The sequence below is a fragment of the Neofelis nebulosa genome, chromosome 9, assembly GCF_028018385.1.
Source record: "Neofelis nebulosa isolate mNeoNeb1 chromosome 9, mNeoNeb1.pri, whole genome shotgun sequence".
Taxonomy (NCBI): Eukaryota; Metazoa; Chordata; class Mammalia; order Carnivora; family Felidae; genus Neofelis; species Neofelis nebulosa.
The window spans coordinates 131184629-131203340 of NC_080790.1; the positions used below are offsets into that span (position 1 = coordinate 131184629).

The following is an 18712-nucleotide window of genomic DNA, read 5'->3' on the forward strand; positions in this document are numbered from 1 at the left end:
TACAAAAACTACCTGGGTTCGGTGCCCAGACACAGGAGAGGCTCAGCAAACCTCTGCTCAAGGGGCCAAGAAGTCCTGCTATAGAAAACACACCATTGCCCTGCCTGGATGCTAGAAGGGTCCTGCATGCAGAGAAGGGAACAGACAAAAAGAAAAAAAAAAAAAAAAAAAATCAACCAATGTATAAAAGTTTGATGCATTTTCCTGAAACAAAAAACGGCATCTGTTCAAGCAGCTGCTGGCCTGTGTGTCCGTCTGTCTTCCTCATTCTGTGTGTGTGTGTGCCTGCGGGCTATACAGCAGGGGGCTGGTACGTGTGTGACAACCGGTTCTCCGAGGCAAAGGGCTGGATTCGCAGTGCTCGCTAATTTCTAGGGTGGAAATGCTCCCACCGTGGCTGATTTCAAGCCACGGGCATGACGTCAGGGAACACGGAGCTGGGAAGAGCCGTCCAGGAGCACAGCATTAGACGCTCTTCCCACCCTGTGGCTGCGGGGGGTGTAAAATGAGCACAGATTATATAGTAAAACGTGGTAGAATTCCTGAAAACTTAACCATCGGCTCCCGTGAACCAGTACAAACCGGCTTGGGCACAGCCCCGCGGGTGGGGACATCTCTATGCACATCTGTGCGTAGGAATACCCACTGGACAACTCGCACACCCATTTGTCACTCTGTTCCCTCTGAGAGCAGGCGCACACACGCCCCCAGCCCCGCTCCCCGCTCCTGTCCTGGTCCGGTCCCCTCTCTCCATGGCCCATCCTTGTATCACTTCTGCCCTTCCTGGCCTCTGTGCCTCCTGTGGGGGCACAAACACCCCTGCCTCCACCAGCCTGGGCTCCCCCCACCCCTCCCCGCCCCCGGCCCCAGGGCTCCAGGCTGCTGCTCACCGCAGCAGGAACTACAGCCCCGTCTTCGAATCCGATCACACACATCTTCCTGTCTAGACAAGGCCACCGGCTGCCAGGGCCCCGGAGTGAATGAATTCACAGCCCTCCACTCCCTGGCACGGCCGCGCTCCCCGGGGCAGCCCTGGGGGGCCGGAGGACCCTGCTCAGACTTGGCACAGCGCTCGCCTGGTCCGGGAGCCACACGGCAGACTGAACATCCGCCAGCCGTGAGCGTGCGTGAGCGTGGCATATGGCGTGTGGCCTGCCAGCCCCCGAGAGTCATCCATCATCCTGGCGCTGAAAAGTGGGAAAACAGACAACAAAAGTCCCGGGCCCGCCTCGTTTAATGCGAACCAAACACAAAAGCCACAGGAGAAAGGCCTTCCTCTCTGTGCTTCCCTTTTCCGGCCCAGAAACGACCACGGGCCAAGATAAGGGCCACGTGGGGCCCTCTGGGTGGTTTCAAAGGGTTGGCATCCACTCCCACCCGCTCACGGCCCCACCAGAGCACGGGGTGGCCGAGGCTCCACGCCAGGGACTTGGAAGGGGTTTAAGGCTGGGGCCACAGAGGGGAGGAAGCACGGCCTGTCAAGAGGCGTGATAAAGTGTCTCCTTATCGGGAGCTTTCCTTTCAACTGCCTCCAGCGAGCCGGGGGCTGGGCCCCATCAAGGCCAAGCGTGTTCCTTTCATGTCGCCCCGCGTCCCCGGTCATCCGGGTGTCCGCGGGCTCACGGAATCGCGGCAGGGCGCTGGGGCTCGCGGCCTGGGGATGCGACAATGTGCCTCCGAGCCTGGGCCTCCTCCGGTGAGCCACGTGGCATCTGCCCAGCCACCAAAGCCACCCAGGGCCTGGTTGTGCCACCAGGAAGCCCGAAGAAGAGGTTTCAGAGCAGTAGAACCGGGGGCTTGGGAGTTGGCGGACCCCAGCCCAAGTCGGAGCTGCCGATCTTGCTGGCTGCTGACCTCGGGAAAGTCACTCGGATCACCCCCCCGCCCCCGAAAATGCTTCCCCACAGGTGAAAGAGAAACGGTGCCCCGACTCGGGAGGACGAACGGGGTCTCAGAACAGGGGTGGCACACTGCTCTCATTCTCATCACACTCTCGTGGGGCTGTTGCAGACACAGAAGGGGATTCCGTGGCGCGTCACCTTTGCAGGACGTGACATCAACGACAGCCCAGAGAAATCGTTTTGGTCTCAGAGGTGACCCTGCTCACCTCTCCTGGGTGAACGTCTCAGACGGACGCCGTGAGCCTGCTGGCCTCTCGAGGGAGAGAGCCACTCAGTGCACCGGCATCTTTCAGCCCCAAGCCTGATTCTCATTCGCCAGGCCCTGGACACCGGCCAGCTGCCCACCTCAGGTGGCCTCTGAAGCAGCAGCAACCTGGCCGTCCCACAGGACGGGCTGGCTGCGCTGGCACAGGGGACCGGGCACCGTCAGTCCACGCATGCTTCCCCCCACCTTCCGTGCCAACGTCGGCACCGAGGCCCCAGGCGTGACGCTCTCCCACCGGGATGGGTAGAAAACACTAGCAAAGAGCCCGACCCAGACCTGGGGGCTGTGACCACCAGCTTCCTCGGGCCCCATCGGCCTCTGAGAGCTAACCTTCATCAGGGCTTTCCGGCACTGGCCCCTAATCGTAGATACCCCTCCCGTGGCTGCGGTAAGCGGTCGATGGTATAACACACGCAAAGAGCTGAGAACAGTGCCAGGCACTCAGTAAGTGCTCAATAAATGTCAGCGGTTACCATCATCACCATTGCCGTCATCGTCATTCATTCCGGACCTCTCTCTAAGGCAGCTCCACGGCATCGTTAGCTGATTTATCCGAAGGAGGGTCACAGGAAGGTCGGGGCCCGCCCTGCCCACCTCCCCACCGAGCCCTGCCTCAGGGACAGCGCTTCATACGTTAGCTCAGAGAGGCTGAGTGAGCGGCCTCAGGCACCCAGCTCAGGAAGGGTACAGCTGGGAATCAGAGGCAAATCCAGACGCTTCCCCGGCCCGTGGCTCTTCTGTTACACGCCCTCCTTCTATTTCCTCTTTGCTTAAAAATGCTCCCTTTGGGGGCGCCTGGGTGGCTCGGTCGGTTAAGCGTCCGACTTCGGCTCAGGTCACGATCTCGCGGTCCGTGAGTTCGAGCCCCGCGTCGGGCTCTGTGCTGACGGCTCAGAGCCTGGAGCCTGCTTCCGATTCTGTGTCTCCCTCTCTCTCTGCCCCTCCCCCGTTCATGCTCTGTCTCTCTCTGTCTCAAAAATAAATAAACGTTAAAAAAAAAAATTTTTTTTTTTAAATGCTCCCTTTACCGTCCAGTGGGAACGCAGCGCACATCAGTGATTCATTTGCGCTTCACTCCTGAGAGGCCGGCGGCTCCCCCTGCCCTTTATGTAACGACCCCACACCCTCTCCCTTTGCTGCCGCTTCGGTAGCTTTTCATTCCGTCGTCAGCAACCGATCCGGGCCAAGAGTCTCTCCCAGGACTCCGTCCGGGTCCCGGGATTCGGGACCTGCGAGGTTTGTGGGGCGGGAATGTGGCCCCCACCGGCTCGTTCCCCAGCAAGGGAGATGTGCTCGCCTCCTGCGGCAGGGAACTCAGAGGCGGAGAAGCCACAGTTCTGCCAAGAAGAACTTTTCGAAGGAAAGGGAAATGAAGTCTGTTGTAAAAAGGAAAAGCTCACTCTAGCTCCTTAAGGATGAGCGAGGCCTGGGCCGCCCAAACTCCGAAGCCCTCTGGTGACGGGGATCGACGGCTTTCGAGAGGCCGGCCACATCCTGTACCGGGTGTGCCCGCCCCCGAGTCCCCCACGCTTGGAACGCAGGCCAGCGGGGGCCCTCAATGGACACCCGGTCACTCCACGGGCATCGGGCTGTTACCAGTGACCTCCAGATGGGCAATGGGCAAAATAAGGCCCGACCCAACTCCGTGGGGCCAGAATCCCAGCTAGCCCCGAAGCCTCCTTTCTTACAGGGATTCGAGCGGGACCCTAACGTTCAGCTCAGACAGAACGCAGCCTCTCAGTGATTCAACGTGGGGAGGGGGGAAACGAATTCCCTCCCCAGTGCCCACGGTGGAGCTTGGGGCTGCCCACGAGGGAGGACTCACACGCCCGGGTCCCCCGCAAGTCAGAGCTTCCCGAAGCCCACCTCCCACCCAGCCACGTGCTTTCCGAGGCGCACCGCTGGCCGAGGAGAGGGCCGCAAGGCGCCTGACATCCCCGACGACCCGGGGTCTAAAGTCAGGGAGTCAGTGCTCCGGCTCCCCTGGCCGGGAAAAAACACGCACAGGAAAATAAACACAAAAAGAAAGAGCGTGTGAGAGCAGGGGCACAGAGGTGGGTGCGGGCGGGCAAGATCACCGCATCCCCAGGTAAGTGCCACGCACTGCTTCGCGGACACGATGTGGGCCGAATACGATCCCGTGTTCGCACAACCCTTTTCCACATCGTTTTTCCCTCCCTGGCGGCACTTGCTAGAGACCCCGACTGAGCGCTAAACCGCCTCTGTGTCACAACTGCACACGAGCCACTTGTGTTGTCCCCATGCAGAGGACCCCCCCTCGGGGGCCAGTTTCTGCAGCCCCCTGCCTTCCACCACGTGGTCCCCTCCCCTCCGCCTCTGGGGCGGGACGGGGCTGCGAGGGGCTATAAGCGGAACAGAACAGGGATGGGGCGAGATCTGGGCACAATCACCAAGCTTGTTGCCTTGTTCCGAGACGGACCTCGGGACCCCCGTCCGAGCAGAGCCCTAAAAGCACTAGTTCAAAGTTAAAGTTAGACACACGCACAGCTGAAGCCCCAGGGGAACTCGGAGCTCAACAACAATCCTCTCTTTGACTGAGAAACCACAGGGAACACCCACAGCATACTTACTGATTAAAAAAGGAAAGTGAAAAATAAGGGTTTTTTTTTCTTCTTCTTCTTCTTAATCATTATAAAACTAACTTATGCCTATTCCATCAAGGCACGCTTCTGTTTGCCTCAGGCGAGCCCAAAGTCACGCTGGGCAAAGAGACGAGGGGCAGAGGAAGCCTGGGCCCGTCCCCGTGCACTGAATTGGTTCTCCTTAATTATTGTCATTTCCTTCCTGTACTTCCTTTAGCACAGGAAAGCCACCGAGGAACTGCCTGTGTCAGCACATCCATCACCCGAACTCCCCGCTCGTCTGAGGGGCCCAGGCGAAGTGGGGCTCGCCGATGCCTCAAAGGAACAGCAGTTCACGCAGCAGACTGAGCGCCTGCTGTGTGACAGCCAATGCGCTTGGGGTTGGGGCCGGAGCGGTGATGAGGGGTGGGGGGGAAATGATGGATAGACGGGTGGGAGGGAGGAAGGAAAGAAGAAAGGAAGAATGTGTCAGGCTAGGAATAAACACATCACAAGTACAGGGAAAGCGGGTGGCAGGGGAAGAGGTAGCTATTTTGACAGAGCAATCAGGGAGAGCTTCTTTGAGGAGGTGACAATTGAAGTGAGACCTGAGTGAAGTCTAGAAGAGAGTCAGGTGGCTATCCAGGAGAGGGGGAATAGCACATGTAAAGGCCCTGAGGCAGGAGCCCTCTTGGAGTGTTTGAGGAATAGCAAAAGGCCAGGAAGGCAGGGGTGGAGTGAGTGAGGAAGAGCACAGAGAGGGGCAGGGACCAGGTGTCATAGGGCCTTGCAATCCATGGCAAGGAGTTGGTGTTTACTGAGATGGGGAGGCACAGGATTCAGAACAGAGGGGTGTGGACTGATCTGCATTTCAGACGGATGCCTCTGGCTGTTGTGTGGGGAGCAGACAGGACAAAGGGCACAAGAGGAGGCAGGGAAACCAGTGGGGAAACTCTAGGTGTCACCCAGACAAGGGATGACGATGGCTTGGCCCCAGGGAGCAGAGAGAAGGTGGTAAGAAATGGTTAAGCCAGTGGCCACCAAAGGCACAGATGCCAACAGGTAAACAGGATGCACTAAAAGTTCGCAGAGCAAAGAGAAGGGCATGAGAAGGAGAAAGAGATCAGAAATCTGAAATGGTTCCTCTTACTACCGGCATAAGCCTTATCCTGGGTAAGTCACACATTTCTTTGGGGCTCAGTCTTCTCCCTTGTAAAATAACAGGACTTAATTGGTAAGGTTACAATGGGTAATGCCAGCTGGTGCTCAGACAATGTCTAGCATATTGTACATGCTCAATAAATAATATATTCCTAACCTCTGCTTGTAACAGTCTGAGTGGTGGCTCTGCCTTAGTCACCGTGTAATCTTCATACTTCTGACCACCTCTCTGAGCCTCCAGCTGGTCATTTGCAAACCAATCGTGACGGTACCCAGCTCAAGTACTCAGTGTGCGACTGAATGACACAACGTTAGCTTAGCAAAAGGCCTGACACATCAGAAGCCCTCAGTTAAATGGTAACCAAAGCCCTCAACAAAATGGTAGCTGAAGCCCTCAGTGAAATGACACATGAATCAGAGATACCAGGCACCCAACTCGATGATTTCTAAGTCTCCTTCTAGCTCATTCATCCCCAAATTCTAAGAAAACAAAACAAAAAAACCCAGTTTCAAGTCCCGGAATGAGTCAACTTTGGAGCTAGGAAACCGTGCAAGTCAAGGCAGGCCAGGCTGAAGAGAGGTTGGAGCTCCCACCTCAAAGGCAACAAAACTAAATGCAGGCATTTCGACTCAGGTGGTACCTGCGAATAATGTGAGTCACAGGCTCCTGTGAACGTAGAGGTGGGAGGAAGCTTACAGAGCACTACCCCCTCTTTGTAGAGCCAAGGCTCCCACAGCTCAGAGAGGAGAAGTGTGTGAGCTGAAGTTACACGGCACACACAGGCCAAGGTGGAAAAGGACAAGACTCCCCACCTGCCGTCCCAGGCGGTCTGGCCTGATAGACGGTGGGGAAAAGAAAGCAGTGGAAACCCCATCTGGAAAAGGAAAGAAGTGGATGGGGCAGGGATGTCTTTTAAACCAGCAGAAGTGCTAGTTAAGAGTTAAATTCAAATGCCTTCAGGGGCCATGCAGGGAACGTAAGGGAGCTGAGTACCCAGTGCAGGCACCGATGATGATGAACGTCTGTAACCTAAAGACATTGACACTCAGATTTTTTTTTTCTCTTTTTAAGAATTATACCACGAGGGCCACTGCTAAGTTGTCTGGCACTTTTATGCTGATCAGCAAGAGACACCTCCTCCTCTGCACCCTTAGCAGGCATGTGTCAGGACACTGTCTTCATAAATACGCAAATGTGAAAAGCGCCCTCCTGCCATGCAGTGCCCTTGCAGTGCACAGCATGTGCAACCGTACCCAGGGACATACAGAAGCGTTCCCTGTGCTGTGAGACGGGGACCTCTGTCTACATTTCAAAAAAGGCACTAAAATGCCATAGCAAAGGTCATGTGGAAACTGAAAACCAAAACCCGCGTTCACTGTCAACACTTAACTTCTAAATCAGACCTGGCTAGCTCCCGCCTCCGTACCGAGGCACAGGGTGGACACCAAGAAAACTCTTGCCTTGGAGCCTTTGTACTGGCTGTTCCCTCTCCTACAACACTTTCCCCCAAGACAGCCAACGCACTTACTCTCTCACTGCACTCTTCAAAAAGTTTAAGTGCAACTCTTCAAAAAGTTCTTTTCTAAATAGCATCCTTTTCTAAATAGCATTCTTGCCCGTTCAGGATCATCTTCCACCCCTCTCCTGACCCAGTTTTCTTACTCCTTTTTTTTTTTTTTTAATTTTTTAAAGTTTTTTTTATTTTATTTTTGAGAGAGAGAGAGACAGAGACAGAGACAGAGCATGAGTGGGGGAGGGCCAGAGAGAGGGAGACACAGAACCCGAAGCGGGCTCCAGGCTCTGAGCTGTCAGCACAGAGCCCGACGCGGGGCTCGAACCACGAACCGTGAGAACATGACCCGAGCCGAAGTCGGACGCCCAACTGATGGAGCCACCCAGGTGCCCCCTTATTGCGTTTTGACTATCTGACCGATTGGCGATTTTTTGGTTTGCTGTATGTCTACCTCCAGCAGAACATCAGCGCCAACACAGCTGGAGTTCTTTCCGTTCTGTTCACTGCTCCAACCCCAATTCCGAGCAGCAGACATCTTCGGTAAAGGCTAAGCAGTAAACATTTTAGGCTTTGTAGGCCATATGGTCTCCGTGGCCAGGACTCCAGTCTGCCCTCGAGGGTAAATAAGCCATGTAAATAAAGGGGCGTGGCTATCTTCCAATAAAACTTTATTTAGAAAGCAGTGCCAGGCCGGTTTTGGCTGGCTTAGTTTGACAATTCCGATCCTAGAAGAATGTGCTTCGTTTGGACTCCAATATGCACACGAATCCCCTGAGGGTCTTGTAAAAAGGCAGATCCTGACTCAGCAAGTGTGGGGGACCCTGAAATTCTGCACTGTTAGCAAAGCTCCCGGGGGATGTCTGTGCTGCCGGCCCGTGGACCAAACGGTGGGGAGCACCTTACACAGCGCTGGCCATGTGGCGGGGGCCCAATCACTATGTGTTTTTGTTTTTAATTTCTTTAACATTTATTCATTTTTGAGAGACACAGAGAGACAGAGCATGAGTGGGGGAAGGGCAGAGACAGAGAGGGAGACACAGAATCCGAAGCAGGCTCCAGGCTCCGAGCCGTCAGCACAGAGCCCGACGCGGGGCTCGAACTCACGGACCGCGAGATCGTGACCCGAGCCGAAGTCGGATGCTTCGCCGACTGAGCCACCCGGGCGCCCCTGTTTGTTAAGTCATTAAGAAATAAACCGAAAAACACTCATGATTCTATTCAACACTTTTCTTGCTGCTTTTAAACCATGGGCGGCTCCCATCGCTTTTCTCTCCAACGTATCATTTTCCGATGGAGGGAGAAAGGATCCGCGTGCACAGAGGTGTTACACGGCCCGTGTATGCGATGCAAGCCTGGGGTCAGGGAAAGCCACCGCTTGACATTCACCTGACGCACGTTTCAAAATGATACCCATTAGAATCGGTTTCATATGAAATGCCAACTCAGGACACTTGGAGGTGGGAGTCCCTTCACAGAAACCTACGTTTTGCGGGGAAGCGCACGCCCTGCGAATGCATCTCCTGCCTTCAAAGTTAATTCAAAAGAGAAACCAGGGAAGTCTACACCTAGAACTGTGCTGATCGTCTTACAGAAATCCTCCCACAGAAATCCTCTAAGCAACATTTTGTCCAGCTTGCCACTGGGGAAACTGAGGCTTCAGGCGGTCCGATTATTCTTCACAACCACACCACTGGTGCGGTGAGAAGAATCCAGGCTGAAGTGCCAACAGGTAGGTCCCACAGCCAGCTGACACAGGTTTGATCGTTCAGGTTTGCCGTCGGGGGCCAGCCCCCAGCCCCCTACTCCCCAGAGATGCTAACATCTCAAGTCCCAAGTGCAGGCTACGCCCTCCATAAAAACGAAGTAATGGGGTAGGGATGCTTTTAAATCAGCAGAGATGCCTTTCTCGCAATCGAGAGTTAAATTCAAATGCCTTAAGGGGCCATGCAGGGAATGCAACCTGCAGGCCTCTGGGCTTCCAGGCCCTTCCATCAGGACATGTGGGGTGTGTCCACTGAAGTCCACACCCCGGGAGACAGCACCACCCACAAGCCAGCTGTTTCTCCGCACCTGGGGCGGGGGCGGGGGGCTGTTGGCTGCAGTGAACAGGAGGGAAGAAGCCAGGTGGCCCGCGAGACACGATGGAAGGCAGGAGCCAAAAATCTGCCTGGATGCTCAACCAAACTGGATTTATCTCCTGAATTTTTCAAAATACTTAAGTAACAACAAGAGCCCCCAAGGAACGACCTGGTAAATTATCTTAAGGCCATTAAAGGTTCCTATTTTTCCTTTGGAGCCAGACCACCTAGATTCAGTCTGCACCTCACTCGCTTCCTGCGTGACCTCAGGCAAGTTACTCGACCTCGCTGTGCCTCCAAGTACTACCTAGAAACAATGATAGCATTATACCCACTTATAGATGGAAAGTAATTCGCGGTCTAACGCAGATCTTGATAGGTGCTATTCTCCCCCTGGGGTCATCCCAATAACCTGATACAGACTGGACCGCGTAAGGAGGGCAGGAGTGGGGTGCCCCCCCACACACACACACCTTTTCAAACCTAACGTAGGCCTGAGGATGACATAGAACAGGGGAAATGGTTTGGCCAAGAAGCTCAACAGATGTGTTTTTAAATTCTGGTCCACCTTATCCAGACCTCACACCCGTGAGCAAGTCCTCTGACCACGCACGGAGCGCAATGGGCACACGATGGGTACCGATGTCACCCGTGCCATCGGCATTGAACCCGTGTCCATCCTGGCTCCAGGACCGTGGCACGAAATCAAAACTTCCACGGAAGAATCAATGCCCCCTTTGTTATCCTAACAGGACGGTGCAGAGAAAATCGACAATAATCGGAAACAGTAACAAGGAGCACACGCCGGGCCCTGTTCCACGCACTTCCCTGCAGTAAGTCATTTACTCTTTGCAAAGACACTAGGAGGTAGGCATGGCTATTATCCCTTCTGATGAGCTGTGTGACCTTGAGCCTCAGTTTCCTCATCTGTAAATGAGGTTAACAATAGCACCACGACCTGCTGCAGTAGGCACACAGGGAAAGCTCAGTCAAGGTCACTAGCGACCATGTGCTCCTTGGAGAAGGCACTCAACGCCTCTGAGCCTGTTTCTCCACGCAGAGAGCAAGGACAGCAGTCCTGCCTAAGCCAGTCCATGGGACGTGCTTGTCACACAGTAAGTGCTCAATAAACAGACATGCTCATGGGCAGTCAGCACACAGTCTTCCCGGAGGCTCAGAACAAGCGACTTTAACCTCCCCCACTATCTCCCAGGATCTGGAGAATAGCTTTGCTGCTGTCCCAGAGGGAAGAAGGCCCTGGTGAGACGCCATCACCTCCCCCTCTCTCTCCTGGCACGTTGGAGCCGAGAGGTGCTCGAAAATCCACCTCCAGCAGATGCCTCCTTTCTCACAGGGCCAGAGAAAATTTTTGCCTCGCTTGGGGGTCCCTCGGGAGAGAAGCTGGGGACAAGGGTGGGACCTGGATGCGGAACACTGGGCCCGGGGCTCCAGTCACACCCAGCCGGGCACCGGCCGCCCAGAGCTGCTATGAGGAGCCTTTGCTCAGCCCCGTCCCATTTTCCCCTGGCATTAACCCCAGCTGCAGTGCTCTGTGCTGGGGCGTCGTACAGGGCCGGCTGGGAGCAGGTGATGGATGAATGAATCGGTAAGTGGAAAGATTCGAACCCAGAAGCTAAAAGCCAAGGTCAGGGCAACATACTCGTTGCCTTTAGCCGAATGATGTCGGCCAACTTCTCCCGTGCCTCCCTATCCACCTGTACTGTGGGAATTACAGCCCCACCCCGGTCTGTGTTTGCAAGAATGAAGATCATACATGTAACGAACAACGTAGCAGTAAACGACCCTCAGAGGGCTCACAGCACCTTAGATGAGTCTCAGGTTCGGCTAACTCAGCCAGAGAAGGCCTGAACAGGCACCAGCATCCAATCTTCGGCCAGCACAGCTCAAAAGATCCCAGATCCAATCGCGATGTTACTCAACCAAAGAACAGATCAAATGCCTGCTCGGTGCCAAGGATCACGCTGGACGCTCCTGTTGAGCATCCTGACGACTCAGGACGCAGCCAAACAGTCGGAAAGACACAGGTCTTCACCCCTTTACAACTGAAGAAAATGCCACCCAGCCAGTTACCCGGAGTCCCAAAGCCAATGAACGCTAGGACTGCCTTGCTCTAAGCCACCTGCTTTTTCTTCTTCCGAGAGGCAGGCGGTTAAATGGAGGCTCCGGCTTCGGGCCTCCTCTGTCCAAATCAACGCCGCCGCTCACCAGCTGGGTGACATCAGGCAGGTTGTTTAACCTGTGTCCCAGTTCCCTTGTCTGTAAAACGAGAGTTGTAACTGCAAAGATTAAGTAGGTCACTCTAAGGAAAGTATACAGTAAGTGCTCTATAAGTGCAGCTCTCGTTACATCATAGTGCCCGGCCTGTAGGAGGGACCCAAAAAGTCGTCTGTGGGACAAATCAAGTTTGCTCTATATGTTCCCACTGGTTGCCAAACATAGGGCAAGCCTCCGACTTAATCACTCTCTTTGGAACGACTGTGTCTCCAAGATTCTGGAAGCTGTCTGTTTTCTCCCTACCTCTGGGGGCCAGGTCTCACTGACCTGTGACAGTTTACCTTCTGATGTGGACTCTGCGAGCCCGGTATGATCCAGCCTCACACCTGCTCATCACCCACACCGGGACACCGCCCTGCCCTAGACACCCGCTCTCCTCCGCCCGGCTCAGCCCTGGAGGCCAGCTCCGGTCTCTGGTCCTCCACAAAGCCTCCCTGCCCACTCGAGGTCACACACAGGAGGCCACATCTGCTCCACAGACGTACTGGGTTTGGACTGCGCTCTTCGGGGTTTTTAAATTAATGGCCAGTGTTACCGTCGAGAGACTAGCAGGGCCAAAGAGAAGCTGGTAAGGGTGGCCCCTCTAAAAGCTGGCGTCAGCGTCCCCACCCTGCCCATCCCCCTCTTTACAAGGCTGGGTCAGGCCGTCTTCCCTCTGAAGGGAGGCGAAGTCTCCGTGGGGACGGGCAGGGTGGCTCAGCCCTGGGGACTCAGGCCTTTCCCAAGACTACAACCACACCCGTGCCTCCCGACCACAGCCAATCTCTCAAGTAAACCAGTTAGCCCGGCTTTCAAGATACACCCAGAATCCAACCGCTTCTGGTGCCCTCCGCCCCGAACCCTGGCCCAGCCACACTCCCTTCTCACCTGGACCGCGGCAGCACCCGTCCCCTCCTCCCGCTTCTTCCGCGGGCCCGTCATCAGTTCTCACCCACGCAGCAGCCACAGAGATGCCCAGAAAACCAAAGTCACACCCCGTCCCTCCCAGCTCCCACCTCACCCAGAATGAAAGTCCTCTGCGTCCGCAGCCCATGCACACTGGGCCCAGATGGCCCCTCAGCCGGGAGCACTCACCCCCCCAGCCCCCTGCACCTGCCTTTTCCTCCTTTCTCTCCTCCTTTGCTCGGATGCCACTTCTCACGAAGGCCGATCTGACCCCTCCCAATACCCCAATTCCCCTTGGCCTGGTCATTTTCCCATGGTACTTATCACCTTCCAACATACTATTTAACTTTCCTACTTAGTAGATTTATTGTTTATCTCCCCGCAGCCAGAACGTCAGCTCCACGGGGTCAGGAATTTCTGTCTGTTTTGTTCACAGCCACATTCCCAGCGCCTGGAACGGTGCCTAGCGCATGGAAGGTGCTTGGTAAATATTTCAAACAAATGGATGAATGAGTAAAGGAACCTCTAGGGTCTCTCTGCCTCAGAAGCTCGAGCCACCTGGCTTTCCTTTCCCTCTCCAGGAAGGCCAGACTGAACCCTCCGGAGGACCAAACACAGTAGCTTCTAGACAAATTAGCATCTGTAAGACCGGCTTCCTGTTTCTTATCTTAAAAGTGGAGGGGACTGGGGGGGGGGGGGCTCACCAAGCACAAAATTGGGTTATACGCCTAGAAGCCCACGTGCACAGCCACTTGCCAAAGGAGACTGCTCACTGTGACGACGGCAGCTTTGCCCCGTAAGGAGAAAACTCCACCTGGCTTCTTTCTGCCCTTTCTGAGACATAATTCAAAGTGAGTCGTGGAGAGTCTAAAGGCTAAAATCCAACAGGATGAAAAGCACAGCCTCACAACAGATGAAAGCTTGGAGACCTGGCTGGCCTCCTCCGGATGGAGGCGAGGGGAGGGGTAACCTGAACAGGTGTGCCCCTGGCCTCTGCTCCCCACCCCGCGGAGCTCGAAGCTGGTCGGGGTTCCCCCTCGTGAAACAGAGATTGGGTTTCTGCATCGGTAAGGGCTTTCTCCTAAAGGAACCACCCATGTTTTTCCCATATGTCTGAACATCTGTTTGAAAGAATGGTCTTTGGAGATGTGTACCCAGGTTAAACACTCTCATTTTGCTTACTTTCTAACTGAAAGGATGCCTTTCCAATCATTCTTTCAGCTGAAAACAAGTCCCAGGGAGTGGGAAGAATAACGTGTTTTGAAAGGCCCAGCACAAGGATGGATAAGGAATACGACAAAGCGTCCTCTTCCACGCAGGAATATGGCGAGAGGGTCCGGAAGCAGGTTGGGACAGGATTCCATGGCAATGGCATTATAGAGGCCACTATCGACCGGGGTGTGATTAGATCCCACAAGCTGCAGAGCTGTGTAAATGCTGGAAAGCCCAACTTTGCACAGCAGCCTGTGCACGGAAGTTTTGTCCACCAAAGGACCCCGGCATCCTGCCCTGAAACAGAACGAGGAAACGATAGCCAATGGGCACGGGGCTCTTTCAAGGTGAGTCAGGTGGTTCCCTTCCTCATCTGATCCTTGCGGGCCAAAAGTCAGGCCACAGAATGGAGATTCCCTGGCTCCTCAGAAAGCGCCATAAGCTTGTTCGATTTCAAAGGGGTTGAAAGCTTTATAAAGGAAACAACGTGAGCCTGGCTGCGAACACTACCCCTTCCCTAACCAGACAATTCTTAGAAATTGTACAAATATAGCCTCCCTCTTATCTCCCTGTCTATTTGATAAACCTTGAAGCAGCTCAGGGCCTCATTTGCCCCAGAGGACATCTGCCCTGAGCCAAATCTCACACAAGGTTTGATTTTTGCAGCCAAAACTTAACAACCAGAAGCTTCACATGAAAATTCAGAGTCTGAGCTTCTCCCGAAAAGAACCTATAAACCCTGGCAATGCTGGACCCACGGTCCCACATGGTACACCCAGCGGGGGCTGACTAGCGGCTGCCTCCTCGAGATGAGGTGCACGCTCTGCTGTCTTCTCCTGAGAAAATGATTCCTCCCCCAAGTCTTCCCACACGACATAGGACACCATCCTGTACCCAGGGGCCCCTTCACCTCCCACATCTAGGCCAGAACGGAGTCCTGAAGGTGACACCGTAGAATCCCTCCCCTCCCCGCCCCTCCCACTGCTGCCTTGTCCCCAGCACCCCCGTCTTCGCCTGGGACCACCATAGCCCATCAAATTCATCCCCCTGCTCCCTTCCTTACCCCTTCTAACCCACACCCGAGAAAGAGGCCGGAAGGATCCTACAAAGAGTAAATCAGCATCACCTTCCTCCCGTACTTAAAATTCGTTACTCCCTTCCCCTGGAATAAAACCCAAGCTCCGCACCTTGGCTTATGAGTCCTGCACAGTGTGGCCCCGCCAACCCATCAGCCCCCAAGCTAAACTCAAGTGGCACTGGCCCTCCGTTAGCCCCTCAGACACACCAAGTTCCTCCCTGCCTCAGGACCTTTGCACACACTGTACCTTATGCCAGGAACACTCTCCCACCACTACCCAGAGAGACCAAGAAACAGAGAGAAGACGGGCATCATTCCTCATTCGCCGGCTCTGTCACCTGCTCTAGGTCACAGGTGGTAAGTCACATCCTCAGCAAGACTCCCTTCTACAGCAGACAGAAGTATTCTCTTGGCATGGCTGCTTTGGTTGAAGTTGTAAGTTGTAAATTTATGTTGTAAATCCAACAGATGGGCTCCCCCACCACTCAGCATGTCTTGCCCTAGGGTCCAGGTGTCATTCCAGATTGCCCTCATCTGCCTCCCTGAGCCACTCACAGCTCAGCAAAGTTCACGCCAAGCCATTCTGGTCTACTTTCCACCTCCAGTGCCCCCAGAGCTCTGGGCAGAAAACTCTGGGCAGAGTTTCAGGGCAGAAACTGTATTCATCCCGCCCATCATATTATCAGCACTTAGCGCAGTGCCTGGCACACAGCAGGTCCTCAAGAAAATAGCTGCCAAATGAAGGACTCAGGAGATCTGAAAGCATTTAAGGTTTAGAACAGACTTCCTTCCAAGACCAGGTGACATTCGAGAGGGGGGAAGAAAAAACACAACGCCAAACAGGGCATATGCTTAAGATTTTAAATTTTATATGTAAAGAAGTGAAGGGGTCTTGTACTCATTTTATTTTCTTATAAAGAGGAGCATAAAACCACTAGGCGTGCAAAAAAAGTGAAGTTTTATGGTGCAGTAAATAAAAAAGAGAAGGGTGGGGACCAATCATTGAGGGGGGAAAGGAGCCGTGGTACAGTGCAGAAATAGAAACAGATGTAGAGATAAGAGACAGATCAAGAGAGAAACCAGCAGAAGCATCTAGGCAAAGTACAAAACAGGGCTACGCTGCTCTTCTGGGAACGAAAGGGCAACCCTCCAAATTTCGAAAGGGGTTTTCATTCCTACCTACAGGGTAAGAGCACTTGTCCCAAGTCCCCTCTCCATTTTTCAAAGAAGGTTTTTAAAAACCGACTTACTACGCTAAAAATCAGTGGTTAGCACATTGCATTTTGAAGAGAACACAATCTATTCAAATAATTAAAAAAAAAAAAAAAAAAAAAAAAAGACTCCACTTGGTATCTTTAGAGAATGTGGCCGCAAACCTTGAAGTCATGCACTGGGTTTTCAAAGTTACGAGCGAGAAGAGGGATGGCTCCTTGGGGGCTGTCAGAAGAGGGGCATGAACTTCGACACAGCTCAGCAGAGGTCTTTCGAATTGCACATCCAGCCTGTTCCCTTCTCTGGAACGTTCCACGGCCCCAGCCTTAAACGAATGGGTAAGCAGAGCGTAGCCCACCGCACGTGGTCCAACCTCTCTGGCCAAGCCAACTGGGCCAGTGGGCCTTCCCCACCAAGCCAATTAGAATCTCCCTGAGAAATCACAATTTGGGCCCCAAAAAGGCGGTGCGGGGACAGCACATAAAATTGACAGGCAGGAGGTGTGGGCGTTTTTCCCCCCAGGCTTTCTCTGCCTGGTAAGAGCGTGGAGTCGGGGGAAGATGGTCTGAAGAGGGACGTGAAAAATCAGGAACGTTGTAACACAGAGACAGCCAGGCCCGTGGGTCCAAATCCCAGGCCCATTCGACAGCTCTGACCTTGAACAAGCTCCTTGACATCTCCTTGACCTAACTGCAACCTGCTTTTAGGGCTCCTTTAAGGATTAAATAAATTAACACACACAGCATTGGAACAGGGTCTGATGCACAGTAAACGCACGCTGCGCAGTAACTATAATGGTCATTCTGCGCAACCCTAAGCTCACGAGGCTGAGAATTTCTCGCTGTTTTGTACACACCCAGCCCACAGCCTAGAACCGTGCCCGGTACACAGGAGTGCTCAACCACTGTTTGTTGAGTGATCGGGCCGTGAAGATACCACCCAGCCCCGGGAGGACAGAGACCCCGGACAGAGCCTGCTAACGTTTCTCCTGATCCCAGCTCCTCCTCCCACAGGGCGATCCAGCCGGGTCTCGTCAAAGCCCCAAGTCAGATCACGCTTCCTTCCTGCTTTTCACGTCTCCGGATAAAGCCAAACTCTCCCCGCTGGCTACCCCAGGCCCTGCACACTCTGGCCCCTCCCTCCCTCCCCCCCTCCCCCCCGCCTCAGCCCCAGCCTGAGGGAAGTCTTAGCATGTGTTTCCCCCTCGTTTCCACTGGCTCCTCCATTTTACACGCCCAGAGCCTCACGCTCGTTTCCTGTGTGCGACTCGCCGTCGTGTGTCCTTCTACCATTTGTGTGTGACGATTTAGCCGACGACTCTGGCTCCCAGACCGTGAGCTCCAGGAAGAAAGAGCTCATAGCTTCTTTTTTATCCTTCGCTGTATTTTCGTAGCGAGCACGGTAGATGGCAAAAAGTCGGTGCTCAACACATACCTGCAGAGTGAATGAATCCACTTGCCGAACGGGTTGACTGAACAAAGAAGTAAATTGGGGACCGGTCTCAAGTCTGGCTTCTTTCTCAGTTGAGTCTCCTAGCCTGGCTTTGCAGTCGTAGCCTCCTCATGCGGTCCCCCTCTTCTAATCTGCCCTGCCATTGCTAAACAACACAGACGCACTTTGACTCCAACACACAGAGTGACACCACCCTCTGAGCCAGGAAGCCCCGTCCTAGAATGGATAAGCCTAGACCGATAATGACACGAAGACTTCCCTTCCCAGGAAACAATTTTCATGCATGCCAGAGTGAATGGTGCCAGACCAGCCCTCCCACCGTAAACAACTATAAGTCGGGACAAACATCTAGAAGTCAACAACTTTCAGGCACCGGACAGCAGGCAGCCTAAGACTGTGGCCACCGAGGGAAAGGAAACACAGGAGCCCACGTCCGCTCCAGCTCCCTGCCTGAGGACAGCTTCCACACCACCGGCGTGGAGTCACGTCCGCCAAGCACCCAAAAAGGTTATTGACACAGCATGGCAAACACCTTGGACATTCCACAGATCCGCCATAACAAAATGTAAAATCAAGTCTACACAAGTATAACGTGGCCAGTCAGCTGCTGCATCGCCTTTAAAGGAAGATAACAAAATCCAGAGTCTCTCTGTCCAGTAAATATATTATCATCACAATATTAGAATACAGTCAACGGTTACTAAACACGCAAAGAGAAAGGAAGGTGTGGCTCACGGTCAAGGAGAAGAAGCAATGAATAAACACAAATGGCAAAATAGCTGTGATGGCAACTCCAGAAAAAGCAACTGCCAGGACGTGGAAGTTCCTATTATTATCACAAAAGTCCTTAACCAGGTGTATACACCCAAAGCACCTATGGAGATTTCAGAGATTTTGGATTTTTGTTTGTTTGCTGGTCTCGGCTCTACTCATGTTATGCAATGTCTCATTGAGTAGTTTCAGGGGATGCTTAGGAATCCGCCTTTTTCACAACCTCTCTAGAGGCTCTCATGCATACTACATCAGATTCTTATCGTAGAATACATCCACCTTAAGGCAAATACAAATAAAAGTTAA

At 53.8% G+C, this 18712-nt stretch overlaps 1 protein-coding gene across 7 annotated transcripts in view; it reads right to left on the minus strand.

The window, feature by feature from the left end:
• The window catches only part of NFATC2 (nuclear factor of activated T cells 2), a 159705-nt gene that overhangs the window by 95408 nt on the left and 45585 nt on the right, over positions 1–18712 (minus strand). The gene's annotated exons all lie outside the window — the stretch shown is intronic.